This window comes from Triplophysa dalaica, chromosome 18, assembly GCF_015846415.1.
Source record: "Triplophysa dalaica isolate WHDGS20190420 chromosome 18, ASM1584641v1, whole genome shotgun sequence".
Lineage (NCBI taxonomy): Eukaryota > Metazoa > Chordata > Actinopteri > Cypriniformes > Nemacheilidae > Triplophysa > Triplophysa dalaica.
The window spans coordinates 1,930,210-1,945,517 of NC_079559.1; positions in this window are offsets into that span (position 1 = coordinate 1,930,210).

The following is a 15,308-nucleotide window of genomic DNA, read 5'->3' on the forward strand; positions in this document are numbered from 1 at the left end:
TCAAAAAGTCGACCCCCATTCACTTCCATTCTACTGCTTGAAGTAAAATGATACGTGATATTATAACTCCGACTGCATTATTCTTCAAGAAGAAAACAATATTCAGTTAGGATTCCTTGAGGGTGAGTAAAACATGAGAACATGTTGGTTTCCTAGTGAAATATCCCTTTAAGGACGGGTGTCCGCGCAGCCCTCGATGTATAAAGACTCTTTATTACACAGAAGGGCAATGACATCGTCCAACGCAATGTTTCACTGTCTCACTAAATGTATTTTTTGCATTTACAGCATAAATTTAAAATATCCGTGCGAAACTACATCTTAACATTTTAACATGACCACGGGAAGCTTTGTTTATAATATTCACCTTTTGCGATTACATTTATATGCAAGAGCAAAACTTCATCTTTCTAGAACAGTATTCCCACTGCTTGAAGAATACTAAATAACACATTTTTGTACAGAATATTAAATATTATTTATGCTCCTCAGTCCTAACCAATGCCTTGTCATTGTAAGCAAGTTAGTGTAAACACATTTTAAAACAGAACCCACATGGTTGTTTTTTATATACATATTTCTTATTTTGTGCACTATGTAGGGCTCATGTGACTATATTAACATCACATTACGTTTCAGACTGGCTCAAGTCTCTCTTACTTCCATGTACAGATATGAATCTGTACTGATGTGAATCTGATATTTTCGCAATTGTTTAAATCCTGTAATCGTGTTTATTCCAGAGAGGAAAGAGTCAAGGAGAAACTGTGATTTAACACAAATCTGTGGGCATGCCAGACACAGCTGGATTACTGGTGGCGTCTGTGGTCACGACAGCTGTTGACACACAGGTTCCGTCCTTAAATCTGGGACTTCACTCTGTGTTTATGTCATTAGGTTAGTTTTACATACATCTCTCAGCATCAGTACAGTTTTTGTCAGGTATAAATTGGAGACAAGAAACACTAGCCGAGCAGAATATTTACTGCAAAACCACACAAACACAAGCGCCATAATATTAAATAAAATGTATTAACTATAACTATGGTTAAACTCAAAAGTTTTATATTCGTATAAACCATATAATAATAATAATAATACATGTATATGTATTTATACTGTATATATTTTATATATTAAATACATTTATTATTATCATATGATTGATCTGAAATTAAACCTTTGAGTTTAACCATAGTTATATATTTTTAAATAAGTATATGTACTATATATGCACTATATCCACAATATATAAGTAAATATACTGTATATGCACTAAATGCATAATATATAAGTATATGTACTATATATGTATAATGTATTCATTACCATTCATAGGTTAAGGATCACTTGAAAGAAATGTTTCTCATGATATTTTAATCTAAATGCTTGAAATTGTTTTTGTAAACAACGTTTTCTAAAACATTTTATTTCAAGAAAATCATCTCAGGGTTAGACCTCAAGAAGCTGCTTGATAAAATGACAAGAGAAAATATGCCATTCATTTTTTTGTAGTCACAACATCATTCCCATAGTTTAGTTGAATTGACTATTGTTCTAAAATAACAAATAAGTAAGACACCCTAAACTTTTAAGCAATAGTTTGTTCCTTAAAGTAATGCGAGTGTTCATTTTTCAGTTTTAATTCAATTACAAATGCGAGTTGTCTTGTTTTGCTCATTGGGGTTTTGAACGTATGTTATGACCTTGGAAATTCCATCAATTTGGTTTCACTTTAATTCACACCACTGTGCTCTTTGCTGTTATTTTGTGCTGTGTTTGCCCTCCGGAGGCCCAGAAACGTTGAGAGCTGAAGATGTGCGTTCTGCTCATCAGAATAACAATGGCGCCTCTGTCTCGACGCTACGCCCGCAGTTTGTCAGAGAGTCTGAAACAGTGCGAGACAGCGGTACACAGAGCCGGTTTAAGTGATTTAAAACAGCATTCCTTCAGCAAGTAAAGACCACTCGGCATCAATAATGCAGCAAAACCCTGGAATGTAATAAAAGAGAGTGTTTGATACGGTCACATTGGCATACGTTTAAAAAGTCAGATGAAGCGGCCTGCCACCGCCTTGATGTGCAACAGAAAATATGACTTACCTTTTGATAGATCTTTTCAACTTATTTTGTAGGGTTGCGCTTTTCGACACTTTGTCAACACAAAAACAGCATCTTCGTTCACTTTTTGATTGTTTACAGTCCATTAGCATACGGTAGAGAAACGCAGTTCTTGTGTTGGCATTCTGAAAGGAAAGACCCTAAAAAACGCTTAAGTCACAAAGCTTCATGTATTGGGAATTGGCGTCCTGGCACAAATCTGATCCGCGTCTGCTTGTTGTCTCGCTTAAAGAGGAACATACTAACGTGTGTTTGCTTCTTAATTCATCCAGCTAAGCTGGATCTATTTGTTAGCATCTCGTTTGCACATGTAAACCATTATTCATGCCCATTTAAGTTCTGCGTAGAAGCACAAAGCTTTCCCTTTGCACGCCAGTGATCAAATGCCAAGCTGCTTGCGTAAATGAGCGAGTGCTTCGCTTGGCCGTCGACATTGCTGTTATGTTTCCATGAAAAGCCCTCTGTCCATCAGAATTAAGCATCCAGTCTCTGTCTAGCTCAGTTGGTAGAGCATTACGCTAGCAATGCAAATTTCAAAGGTTTATTCACAGGGGATACACTTATTAAATGTATAGATAGTTGCCAAATGCGTGAATATAAATGTAATATATCGCTCCAGTCCTTCTGAAAGCTTGCATCTCTCCATATATCATGATTTTTATTTATTGTCATAAATCGTTATTGTTAGTCACCACTTATGTTTGTCACTGGATGTCGTGAATATCTGACCAATAAAAAGTATAAAAAAGTGCCTGTCAATTTTGACAACACAGTATTTCATTGTTTAAAAAGTCGAGTTTCTGAAAAACAGCCCTGCTGAAAAAGCAATACCCTGGTGAAAAAAAAAACATAGAAACCCTATAGAAACCGTCACAGAATTTCCAATGGTTTACATCAGAATACCCTTAAAACCCAATAACCTTTTTTAATAAAACCATTACAAAATTTCTAGTGTGTTTTGGGCATTATTCCAGTTGGACTCAACATCCCACCAATAGTATCCATAACATACCAGTAGAACCATTACAGTTCCATTAAAATCTAAGTAAATCCATTTTTTAAACCATCATAACTTCTTTAAGGGTTTCTATTGCCTTTTTTGAGCAGGGATGGACATTGTACTGGTTTTAAGGAAACCATAATGGTGTCAATTGGCATGTGATGGATTCTATTGGTAGGATATTAAATCCTACTGGAATAATGCCCAGAACACACTACAAAATGAATTTGTCTATATTGTTTATTTTAACAGAAACCATTACAATTTCTCTGATGGTTTCTAATGGGTTTCCATGCTTTTTTCAGCAGAGAGCGAGCTTGGACATCCAAGGTTTTATAAGGCATCAACGAAATCTTATATTTCTGGAAATTCCCCAAGTGTAGAATTAATAGACAAATGAATGACTCTTAAGTTTTAGTCAATACTACTATCCTGTCATTCCAAATGCCAAGCTCTCGGCAACATTGGTCTGCTGTTTTTATCCATGAATGGTCAGAAGGTCTGTATGCTAACCACTGCACGATAACAAGCTTTGATGCAAATCAAGTGTCAGATCAAAGCTTGGACTAGCAGACCCATGAGGGTTTGGCAGCCCCTTCTCCCACCTCCTTGTTTTCAGAGACCAATTAACACCTGCCTCCGACTAATAGCCTGATGCCCTCCATACTGCAGAAATGCTTAGCAGGTGATTAGCGATGCAAAATATGCATTGGCATGAGCAGCCGTGCGTGTATCAAAACTCCTGTAAAGTTGAGCCAATGGCAGGGGCAGCTGGTCTCTGGGCAGGGCGCTCAGCGTGCTGTAAAAGAAGGTAAAGATGAAACCTGCTGAGATGATTTTGAAGCTCTTTTAAGGGCTGTACGCATTTCTTTAAATCTTATTTGGCCAGTGCTCAATTTTCAAGTCCCGTGTGGGCTTTTGAAGGTTCTGAGTGCTTTATCGACAATCAGATTTTCTAAACGCTTGTAAGGTGTCAGGTGAGCGTGATGGCTTGTAATGTTCTCTGCTGGAGAGTTGATTTTACTGTAGCTGATCCTGTAACACCACGGGCTGAATCCAAAGTCACGTTGAGATGTGTTTGAAGTCAATGTATTTTCCTTTAAGTGTTGCGTTTACTTGAAGTGTTTTTAGACCACATTTGTTCGAATCATTTTAGCAACGTTTGAGGTCAGTGTGTTAGATTTCGTATTTGAGCAAGAGATTTGAGGGGCAACATATGAGATACATAATTAGATAAGTTGATTGTGAACCGCAAAAAAAGTATTTCTTAGTAAGCTGTTTTGTTTTATTTACTTCTCAGAAAAATGTTGTAATCTATAAATAGTATTGAAGTAGTACAGTCATATACAGTAAAGTATACTTAGCATATACTTAAACTTTACTTAAGTACACTTTATAGAATTAACTAAAATTACATGTTTAAGTGATTTTTGGTCTAGAAGAACCTTACATTTACATTTACGCTTTTATTCAAAGCGACTTACTCTGCATTATCCCATACAACTGTTTCTATGTATGTGCAATCCCCTGGATCAAACCCACGACCTACCGGAAAGCTTTCAATGAAAAGTTTCTTTTTATAGTCTGAAAAATATTTTTCCACCACAAAGGTACCTTTGTGCTTTTTTCTGGAACCATATAGTCTGATAAAGAGCCTATGAGGAATCTTTGTTTTTAAGGTTGTAGGGTAACAACCTTTCAGGACACATGTTGACCTTCTATACACTTAATTCAAAACTCGGTCTGTATGACATACATTCATAGCTGGTGACAAATGTGGTAACTAAACTTGAAGGAGATCAACAGACGGAGAGAATAGAACTCAAGCCAGCCATTGATGGATCTGTCATATCTTCACAAACACAGATGCTGGAGATGTTGACTGATGCTTTCATTCTGCTGTATATATCTCTTTTTGTTTTCCACTGAAAAAAGAAGAACATACAGGTTTGAGAGAACATGACGGTGAGTAATGGATGACAGAATTTTCCTTTTTAGGTATTTATGTGCTTTCACCGTGTTTTCTATGTCAGCCAAATACAGTATCACATCTCTTCATTGATACAAATGTTGCATCACCCTTGTGAAAAAACCCAGCATTTGCTGGTTAGGTTGGTTTTTAAGCATGGTTACTGTTTTCTGCTGGTTTAAGCTGGGCATGTGCTGGTTTAAGCTGGTCTTGAGCTGGTTTAGGAACAGCTTATAACCAGCACATGAACAGCTAAGGACTAGGACATGACCAGACTAAACCACAAACCAGCAATGCTTCAAACCCACCTAACTAGCATATTATGTTTTTTTTTCAACAGGGCATGATTGATTGAACATTTTAATTCTGTTGTCTTTTGACACTCATGTCATTCAGAATCTGTATGTGACTCCTTTTGCGTTCCACTGAAGAAAACGATATTTGTTGAAATGTCTTAGTGGTTTGGTGTCCATACAATGGAAGTCAATGGGGACCAGTGTTGTGTGGTTATTAACGTTCTGCAAAATATTTTCTTATGTTTTCTGCATTAGAAAGAAACTCACACTGGTTTGGGATGAAGTGAGGGCGAGTAAAAAAACGTTTTTTTATTTTAACCAAACCACCCCTTTAACGGCAACAATGCAATATTTTGGACTTTCAGATGAGATTTGCAAGTTGATGACTTGTGGCAAAACAAAACAAAAACACTCACATTACAATTCCCCATTTTAATAATGTTCAGTGAATAAAAGTTTACTTGTGATTGTGTAAAATAGCAACGATAGGCAGTTTGGTCATGATTGCATATCTAAGAGATGTCAAGTGGCCACATCCACCGCTCCAGATTCAATCTCTCAATATGATGATTTTCACAATGAGCTCTTTCTTTCAATCAGACATCTGCCTCATAGTCATTTGTACCATTTGCATAAAAGAGGCGATTGTTTATGTCATGAATGATGACTTTTATTTCTCATCCCTCTTTTCATATTGTGGCTTTCTCCCCAATGAAATGATGTGATTCCCCAAAATTAAAGCTCAGAAGTCTTGAATCTGATTATTCAAATTAGAATGAAGATACAAAGGGCGACTGTTTACCCCAAAGTGTAATGGTAATGTTTGGTAATGCTTTGACTTTGAGATCTTTCATCCTGTGTTCTTATTTACAGCATGAATGAATGTGACCCTGGACAGCAAAACCAGGGTCAATTTTTTGAAACAACAATATCTGGCCGAGATACAACTATTTAAAACTCTTCAATCTGAGGGTGCAAAATATCTAAATATTGAGAAAATCAACTTAAAAATTGTCCATTTGAAGCGCTAGAAGGCCGATTCTAAGAAGAAACTGGTTTGTTTTAATGGTCTCTATTGGTGATATTTCTGATGTAATGACGTTGTGAAGAGTAGATAAACCTGAAATCTGAAATTCTAAGCTTTACAAAATTACCAAATTTGAGTGGATAGCAGCGAGCAAAGTTTGTAGGCGTGTTTCTGGCCATTTTTGTTAGCGATTTTGAAGCATCCTCTCACAAAAATAATGTTTTGACATGTTTACTGTAGGAAATTTACAAAAAAATCATCACTCATCCAACTAACCCCAACTTTAATTACAACACCCATTTTCACACAATTTAGTTGATTTATCTGAACTTAAACTGAGTAAATTATACTGAAAAGTACAATTCATTTGACTTATTTTGTTAAATTTTAGCTGAATGTAATTCATTAGCGTTAAATCAACTAACTTTAAATGCTTAAAGTGTTTGTCCTCAACCTACGTGAAATCACCAATCTTTACCACTATGGTAATCTTCAAAAATTTGCCCATAACAGAAAATCTTGTAAATGTTTAAATTACAAAACACTAAACGCTTTTTAGTTTCAATATCTCTCATCCTGCTTAACAACAAACATAATGTAACACTGTGATTTTAACATTTGTTTTCTAAATCCTATCATGAGAGCAGAGCATACTGGGAACTCAATCTGTTGTGCAGTTTCAGTTAGTCAATGAAATGAATTATGTTGTCCCAACACAAATGGATTAAGTTATGTCAAAAAATCACCTATTTATGTCAGTGTTACACATTGCAATTGTGTTTGAACAAGAAACCAATACAAATATGTTACATCTAACTATACTGCTTAAGCAAAATAAACAACCTTATCAAAAAACTTTTTTGAGTGTTTATATAACATTGATTTTTGGCGTACTGTAAAAGAAGCATCATAATTTTGACCAATACAATGCTTTTTTTCGCTATTACAACAAATGTTCCCGCGTTACTTTAGACTAGTTTTGTTATGGATATGTTTATTTTAGATCTCACCATTATGAACAATAAGTGTAACTCATTAACTTTTCATTATTATCAAAACATTCATACAGGTCGTACGTTTGTTTTGCTGCTTCTCCTTATTCAGAAAGTGTTTCTGTGCAGAAGATCTAATCACAGTGAAGTATTATCAGTGAGAGAGAGAGATGCTTCAATTAGGAAACTACAAAACACACAAATGAAGTAATTGGTTCCCATTAAATGCACACATTGTTCTTCGTGTACTTGTAAAATAACACACTGTGGTTAACTGAGATAAATGCACTAAAAGGACCAGAACTTTTCTAGGAGCGGCGCATGATTCCAGAGCCAAACAATGATGTAAATAAGTTCAATGTTTTGGAATCTCTATCTGTTATGAAACATGTAAAGAGATGAAAGCAGTCTCTTCCAAGTTTAACCAGTCTTGCTGGTCGCTTGACTTTGGCACAATGGGTCTCAATCGAGAAACAATTAAGATATACATCTGTGATCTCTTATTGTAGAGAACATCACGACTCGATCTGGTTTAGAATTCCCGTCCTCCCATCGGCTGTAATGATGTAAATTGCAGGTGGTTTTTGAACCCAAGGTTGATTAAAGCGCACAATCATGATCATTTTAAGGAGTTGGAGTAACTTTAGTTTAAATTGGATATCCAGTAGGACATGAGATGGGATACGTGCGATTGTAATTGCTGTGTTTTCAGGTTGTTATTTAACCGCGTGATTACGGCTGGTAATTAGACGCTGATATCGCAATTAAGGGAGGAGCATAAAGCTCACAAACCATAGATTCACTTTCGGATTTACGACCTTTCTCCACCAGAGTTATATTTTGCCATTGATTGGAACAGAAGCCCAATTTTATTTGATCATAAAAACAACCCTCCTGCAAGCCGTTTGTTTTCAAGAGCGTGCTGTTTGAGCAATAACTCGCTGAGATCACATGTAAGTAAGCCTTTTAGCATGATTATGTAAATGTTGTCATCGGTTGTAGATTATGTAGTGATATGTTATTGCTTCCCCCATGGGGACTAAAGCATCTAACTGGAAAGTAATCCTATCTCGAATTTCCCTCATTCTCATTATTGCTCAAGCAAACTTTTATCGGCCGCTTCCATCAAAGTTCAGACACCGCCTAATGCGCTACGTTCATTAGAGACACATTTCATTAGGAACCATGGATTTCTGGGGTAGAGCAGATAACAGAAGAGAACACAGGCTGCGTTCGGGCTCAAGATGTTTGTCAATGCTAAAAGATCTTGTTCAGATTTGATATTTGGTCTAAGAAACCCTGCAGTGGTAAGAGCAGATGATCAATCAGATTGCCATCTGAAATGTCACCACACATGAAGTCACTAAGTGTAAATAAGACTCTTTAAAAGTGCTTGTTATGATCCTTAACTCATTCTCCTCAAAATGTTGTTATTTATCCTGCTGGTGAGACTGGAAACCAGTAAAAAAATAGATTTAGTTCAAGGAGACCTGACATTTGTTTGTTTCATTCAATCTTAAGGTTTTCAAGAAGGTACAAGTATTATTTTTTTTTATTGAACTCATTTCAAGCACTATATTATTTATTATACCATGGTCTTTTTAAATACTCAATTCTGATTGGCTGGAAGGTGTGCATTAAAACCTTTTAACGCACAGGTAAGTTTGATTACATTAAAACATTTAACTGACAAAATCACTGTAATTTTACCTGTTTGATCAAAAATTTCACCTTAATCATCAATAAAAGATTTAACTTGGCAAATGACCATGGTATAAGCGGATAATCCACAGCTAGCCGTGCGTAAAAAGATTTTAAAGCACTTTGCAGACGAAAGGTTCTTGGCCTCGACGTCTTGCATTAAAACCCCCTAACGCATGGCTAGCTGTGGATTATCCCTTACTTAATATTAAATATTGTTGCTCTCCTTTAGAAAGTGAAAATGTTTCAGGAAATGGTAAAAAGGCTGTACTTATAAAATGATTAAACACAGTGTTGTCAAATTTGAAAAAAAAGTGAACAAAATAAATATGTAAAAATATGAGGTTTCAGAAGGACAGCAGCAAGTTTTGTGGCTCTTCGGTTTGTCGCTTTGCAGTATTATTCAGCTTAGTTGTCAAAAGTATGTTTCTTTCCTCCAGATTTCTGTCTATAGACGTTTTTAGCATCAACAACATAAACGCATGTTATTTGGCCCAAACTTAACTTCCGGTAGACCTCTGCAAAGAACCAATAACTGTTCAATAGTTTTAATAAAGTAATTCTATAGATTGTAATAATATTACCAAACACTGACGGGGAGTGAACATCGAGCCAGGCGCGTTTGTCCGATAAAACAGTCTAGACCAACTAACGTCAATTGTTTTTTTGGGGATCAACTTTTTATCGTTACAGAGTGAAAATATAAAAGTCTGATACATGAAAAAAGTATTAAACATAAACATGTCCTTTTAAACACTTTGAACACTTTTCCCTTTTAAATTGCCCTCTCACATTCCCAATGTGACAACGAACTTCAATTGTTGATGACTCATCTTGAAAATGATGTCGTGGAATTTCGCTTGCCTTAAGCTAAAAAAGACTTTTGTTTAGATTTTGCCAAGATTTTCAGTGTGGACTTGATGCAGAGAGTCTTACCAGTCTGCAGATTTAATCAATTAGTGTGTTTCTATCTGAAACTTTCCAAAAGTCTGCAATTGTATGATCTCTAGTTTAAAATAAATCTGTTCAGATTTTAAAAGTCTTGTAGTGTATTCAAGCCATTAATACTCACCCGAGTAAACTGACTTGTTCTTCCTAACTATCACGCATTAGCACTTAATGCCTGACTGAATTCTCTTTCCCTCAGTTGATTGTTTTGGAAATACTCCTGTTGTTAAAGCAAATTTCTTCTCTCAACCACCCTGTATCTGAATGACAGATGGCCGTACGGTTCCCCATGTTCTCATGTTAGCAGGGGAAAAGGCTTTGGCATTTACTCTTCTCGCAGTCTTCAAAGAGTCCCAAGTCGCATTTGGTCCAACAGACATTAGCAGGGTTTTGTAAACAGAGCATGAGGGCGTCTAGATCTCTCCCGAAGCGGGAGGAAGAGGAAACAGAGGGCAAGAGCTCTTGTGCTGAGCCAACACAGATAGAAAACCAAAGTCTCAGGGCAAATACCTGCTGGTACGTGACGCTCTCTCGGCTTCTCTGTCCTTACATCAGGTCACAAGAGAAACTCTTTGTCAGTCTCTTCATTCTAGACTCTTTAGTCAGTTTTATCATCTTTGGCTCGTTCGCACCATACCATCTTTTTTTCGCGTTAAAGATGGCGTGTCAAGTTAAGTAGTTCACTTCTCAAACGTGTTTTTTCATTACACATCTGAACAAACCTGTGAAGCTGAAAACACGCATCTCATTCGGCTGTTATACTTCAACTTGGATCACTGTTTAATATTAATGCACACGAGAGTGCTTCATCCTGTTTCACAAATATAAGAGCGGGCAGAAGGAAGCGGCAGTTTTGGGGCACTCGGGCCGACACGTCTGCGCATTCTTCCAGCAGCAGAAGAATCTTCTGAACATCTTCACTACTTCCAGGTAACCTTAACGTTCTTCACGTGACACGACGCAGGAGACTGCATGTTTAATATATGGGTCATACCTGTTTAGAATTCCGATGCTTCAAAATAAACGTTTCACCATGAACAAGATAAAGCGCATAGAAATCTCACATGATGACCCCCTCTGAATCTCTGGCGACCCTACGGTTGATGGGCCCAGGCTTTTGCTTTCCAGTTTCAACCTGCTTTAACAGACAAGCCACACCACCGCGTTCTTCATTCGATGGGTCGGGAGTATTTTTATTTGACGCAGGACGGGAAGGAAGGTCATTTGACATCAGTGGCCATCTCCAGATAAGAGGCACAATGAAGGGAAGTTAGCATAATAAAGTAAGTGACTGCTGCCCGGCCCGCACATTCAAGGACACCTCATATCTGCGCCGTTGAGACGCCGTCCATGTAGACCTTCATTAAGATTAACGCGATGCAAAGTTCTCGAATGAATGTGACAGACGAGGGAGATTAAGAGACAGAATCTCTGTCACGTCTCAAAGATGACGTCCCGTGGTGCCCGTCACTTTCTTCAGAAGAGATGTGAAGTCCTTTCTCTACCAGCATCGCTTTCACCTCATTTAAATGCAATAGAAGAAAATAATTTTCAGAATACAATCCTTTGTATTAAGAAGGTGTTAAAGCAGTTGAACGAGCACTATTTTTTTGTACACTATACGTTCTGAACGTAAGGAATGGCTCTGGGATATTCTCATTTTAATCTTTCGGGAGGTTGTGAAAATAGAAGAAATTATTTCAGAATTTATCTCTGATTGTCACTGTTTTACTGCCTTCTTTCATCACAACCCCCAGACTCTCTCCGCCACTCTTTCATTGTGCAATTCCTTCCATAAAATCTGAAAAAATGTTTGTTTGTCAAACAGAAAATGATGCTTTTCTAAAACAGCTGCTGCACTTTGACATGTCTTTCACAGCGATTTCTTTCAGAGCCTGTTGTTCCATTGAGCCCATCTTGGTTTTTTAATACCTATCTTTACTCCTTGCTTTTAAAGTCTCAAAGTGCATTTTATGTTGAGGGAAGAAAAATCAATGCATCTTGAGGAATATGAAGGAGGTGTGTATAGGAACACATCTATTGACGCATGGAGACGTTCTGCTAGCTTTGAATCATGAGTCATTTCGTGTCGCGCAATATCGCAACAGACGAAGAGTTTTCACGTACCAAAACACAACTTGAGAGAATAATGTTTGCCGGTGGTGAGCACGAACAAAATCAAAAGCTCTCAAACCATTATCCTATTTTCCATTCCTTCTCCGTTCTTTTTTCAACAGACATGCCGTTATTTACCTTAGAACAGTTTTTTTGTGTGCCTTGTTCATTTTTTTAATTTGTTACTTTTCCGTTTCGACGAATTACACAAATATAGATCCTTGCGTTTTCTGGACGGAGAACACATGCTATTCATATTTTTATACATCCATTAAGATTTTTTGGCATTCAGATATAGTTGTTTTACAATGAAGCACATTTCCATACTAGCACTTATCGCCATAATTTCTTCATTGTTTTAGTTGCCATTTTTCCTAATGACTCATTACATTCAGAGTCTTTTTACATTCTGAACCAATGGAAGCTCTCTGACTTTCTATGACCTTTCCAGTCATTTGTTAATGTATTTCAGTCTGATTCCATAATTAGACATTCAGTATGATGTGTAGATGGATTTGACTATTACAATGAACCGATTCTCCAACAGGTTGAAAGATCTGTTCACACTAAGAACAGTTAGACTTTTAGTGTCCACCACACCAACGGACGATGTGTTGATTTTAATACCTGTAGTATTATTAATTTTTTTAGTGTACACTAGCGTACGCGTACAGTTGAAAAAGTACAGCCTTGCAAAGTATACGTCCTTCAACTCATCCACAGGTTTTGACGAATGTGCATTGTGAAATTTTGCAATTCCTTTCAACATATATTAAGGGCATAGCATAAGTAGGCGAATTGGGACGCAGCATGTGTCTACATTATGTGGCAACTGTGGCGAGTCTCAACGCTTTTGGCTTTGGAACATTCAGAACACAATGGCAACGCAGTGGTGTATGTTTTTTTATTTTAATTTTCTTCACGTGAATGACTTCCGTATTCTGCCGCATTTTCTAATGAACAGGAATTTCAAAATAGAAAATTAGTGGGCATGGCATTCATTTTTCATTGCGAATTGATTGAATAAATTAAAAAAGCTGTTGCATTTTTAAATGAAACTGGCAGCAGACTGACAGTTGAAGGGGAGGAGTTAACAGAGGCTCCGCCCCTAAGTCTTCTAATTTACGTCATTTGAGATGGATAGTCATTTCAGCGTGGAAGTGCCTTTTCAGATTTTAACTGAAGATTATGAGAGTACAAGAATTTTAAAAAGTACATGACCCACGCTGATAAGCTATTTGCTATAAACGCTGCAATATTTCATGAAAATTAAGAATTGTCATTTTTTATCTCATGGGGACTTTAAGCTTGCACAGCATCATATTTTAAATGCACAAGCCTTTTACATTCTAATGGATTTTTATTGGTTCACAATGTTTCATATCCATTAGCAAAATTTGTTTTTAAAACTATCCTCGGTTTGGTTTTTGTTATTGATGTGGTGATAAAGTAACTTCGTGGTGAAAATGTTTCAGTTTAAAACTTTATAGTTATCTTTCATGTTGTGAACAGATGCTAAATCATCAATATCCACCCACTAAAACATTTCATAGAAAAGCTATGAAACTATTTGTTCACTAAGAACGATTTCTTTTCTGTGAGTTAAGATTTAAAAATTTTCATGACTTTGACCTGGAAACACCATATTAAACTATATGATATCTTTGATATTCTCCCATAATCACAAAAAAGTAGGTACAATTATTTATTTTTCTTTAAACAGAATACATTTTTTCATCTTTTCCTTTTGTTTAAGGAGATGAAATAAGTTCCTCAAAGATGCTCATCCCTGCAGTCACTCGGACAAATCGAGGACTCTGAAGAAGGACGGGGCTCGTTCAGGCACGTATAAAAATAATCCTGATGGCTCTGGTCCGATGCCGTTCTGTAGGTCCACACACTCGGTGTCTCTTGCCCTGCACACTTATCTGAGAGTTGGCATGGCTTTTTCAAGTTCTTTCTCTTTCTCAGCGTCTTCCCCAGGGAAATCACAGCCACCCCGTCCCCTCGCTTGCTGTGACAGGACCTTGTACCAAACCGAAAGAAGGCAGCAAAGTGACAGCTGATTTCCACTGCAGTATCCTACCTAAAAGCATCGCACCATCCACTCAGCGCTTCTCGGAGACGTTAGTCATTTAGTAGATGTTCAGCAGGCTGTGAATCCATCACACGATAAATGGAAATAGATGCTGCAGAATTCTGAAAGATCTAAGCAGCTGTCTGTGGTGTATGAACTTCAGTCATTGTTCACTCAATCAGATGTCATTGCAAACTTTCTTTCTTTTACAGAACAATTTGCATTTATGTCAGAACTGAAGTGTCTAATGAAGCAATGAACCTATTGGATTTGAAAGCTGAGGCCGAGAATTTTCAGCAGGTGACGAATTATGATATCATTTTAAGTTACGTATATGGACAACTTTTTTGGTACATCTTTAGGCCATGAACACGAAAGCGCTTTTTCAGTAAAACGCTGGAAATGTTTGGTTACAAAGAGCAGCCTAACACCATGAGTCATGACAAGCCCAGAGAAACAGATAGTCAGCATAATGGAAGTCTATTTGAATTACAAACAGAGAGCAAAAACTAATCACATGTTCAAAAACTATAATACAAATTTCTCAATAGAAATACAGTCAAAAGTTATTGAAAGTGAAAGTTCAACTTACGTTTATACAAAACAATGCCCCAGCCTGCGTTTTGGCCGCCATTACATTTTTTCGAGCTTGATCCTGCTCGACCAATCACCTCCCTCGCTTGTTGCTATGATAACGACACACTACTCGCTTGCCATTGGTTAGCTGTGAAAAGACGTAAGGCGTTTTTTAAAGAAAAGTTGAACTTATTTCAACTTAAAAAGACGCCGGTGCAGGCGTTTAAAAAAGCGCTAAGGACTTTTTTGAAAACACGGTACACATGTAAAACAGATGCTACCAGCTGCAAAAAAGAAGTCAAGTCTAAACATGGCCTTAGGCTTCAACTTACTCCATTAAGTTTCATTAAATAAGAAACACCAATACCCTTCTGAACTTTTTCCTTTTGTTTTCCACAAATGACATGAGTGTAGGACTGGACAGTATGACAAGGTAAATGTAAATAACAAATTAATTATTCTGTGTACAGAGCATTTGTTTATGTTG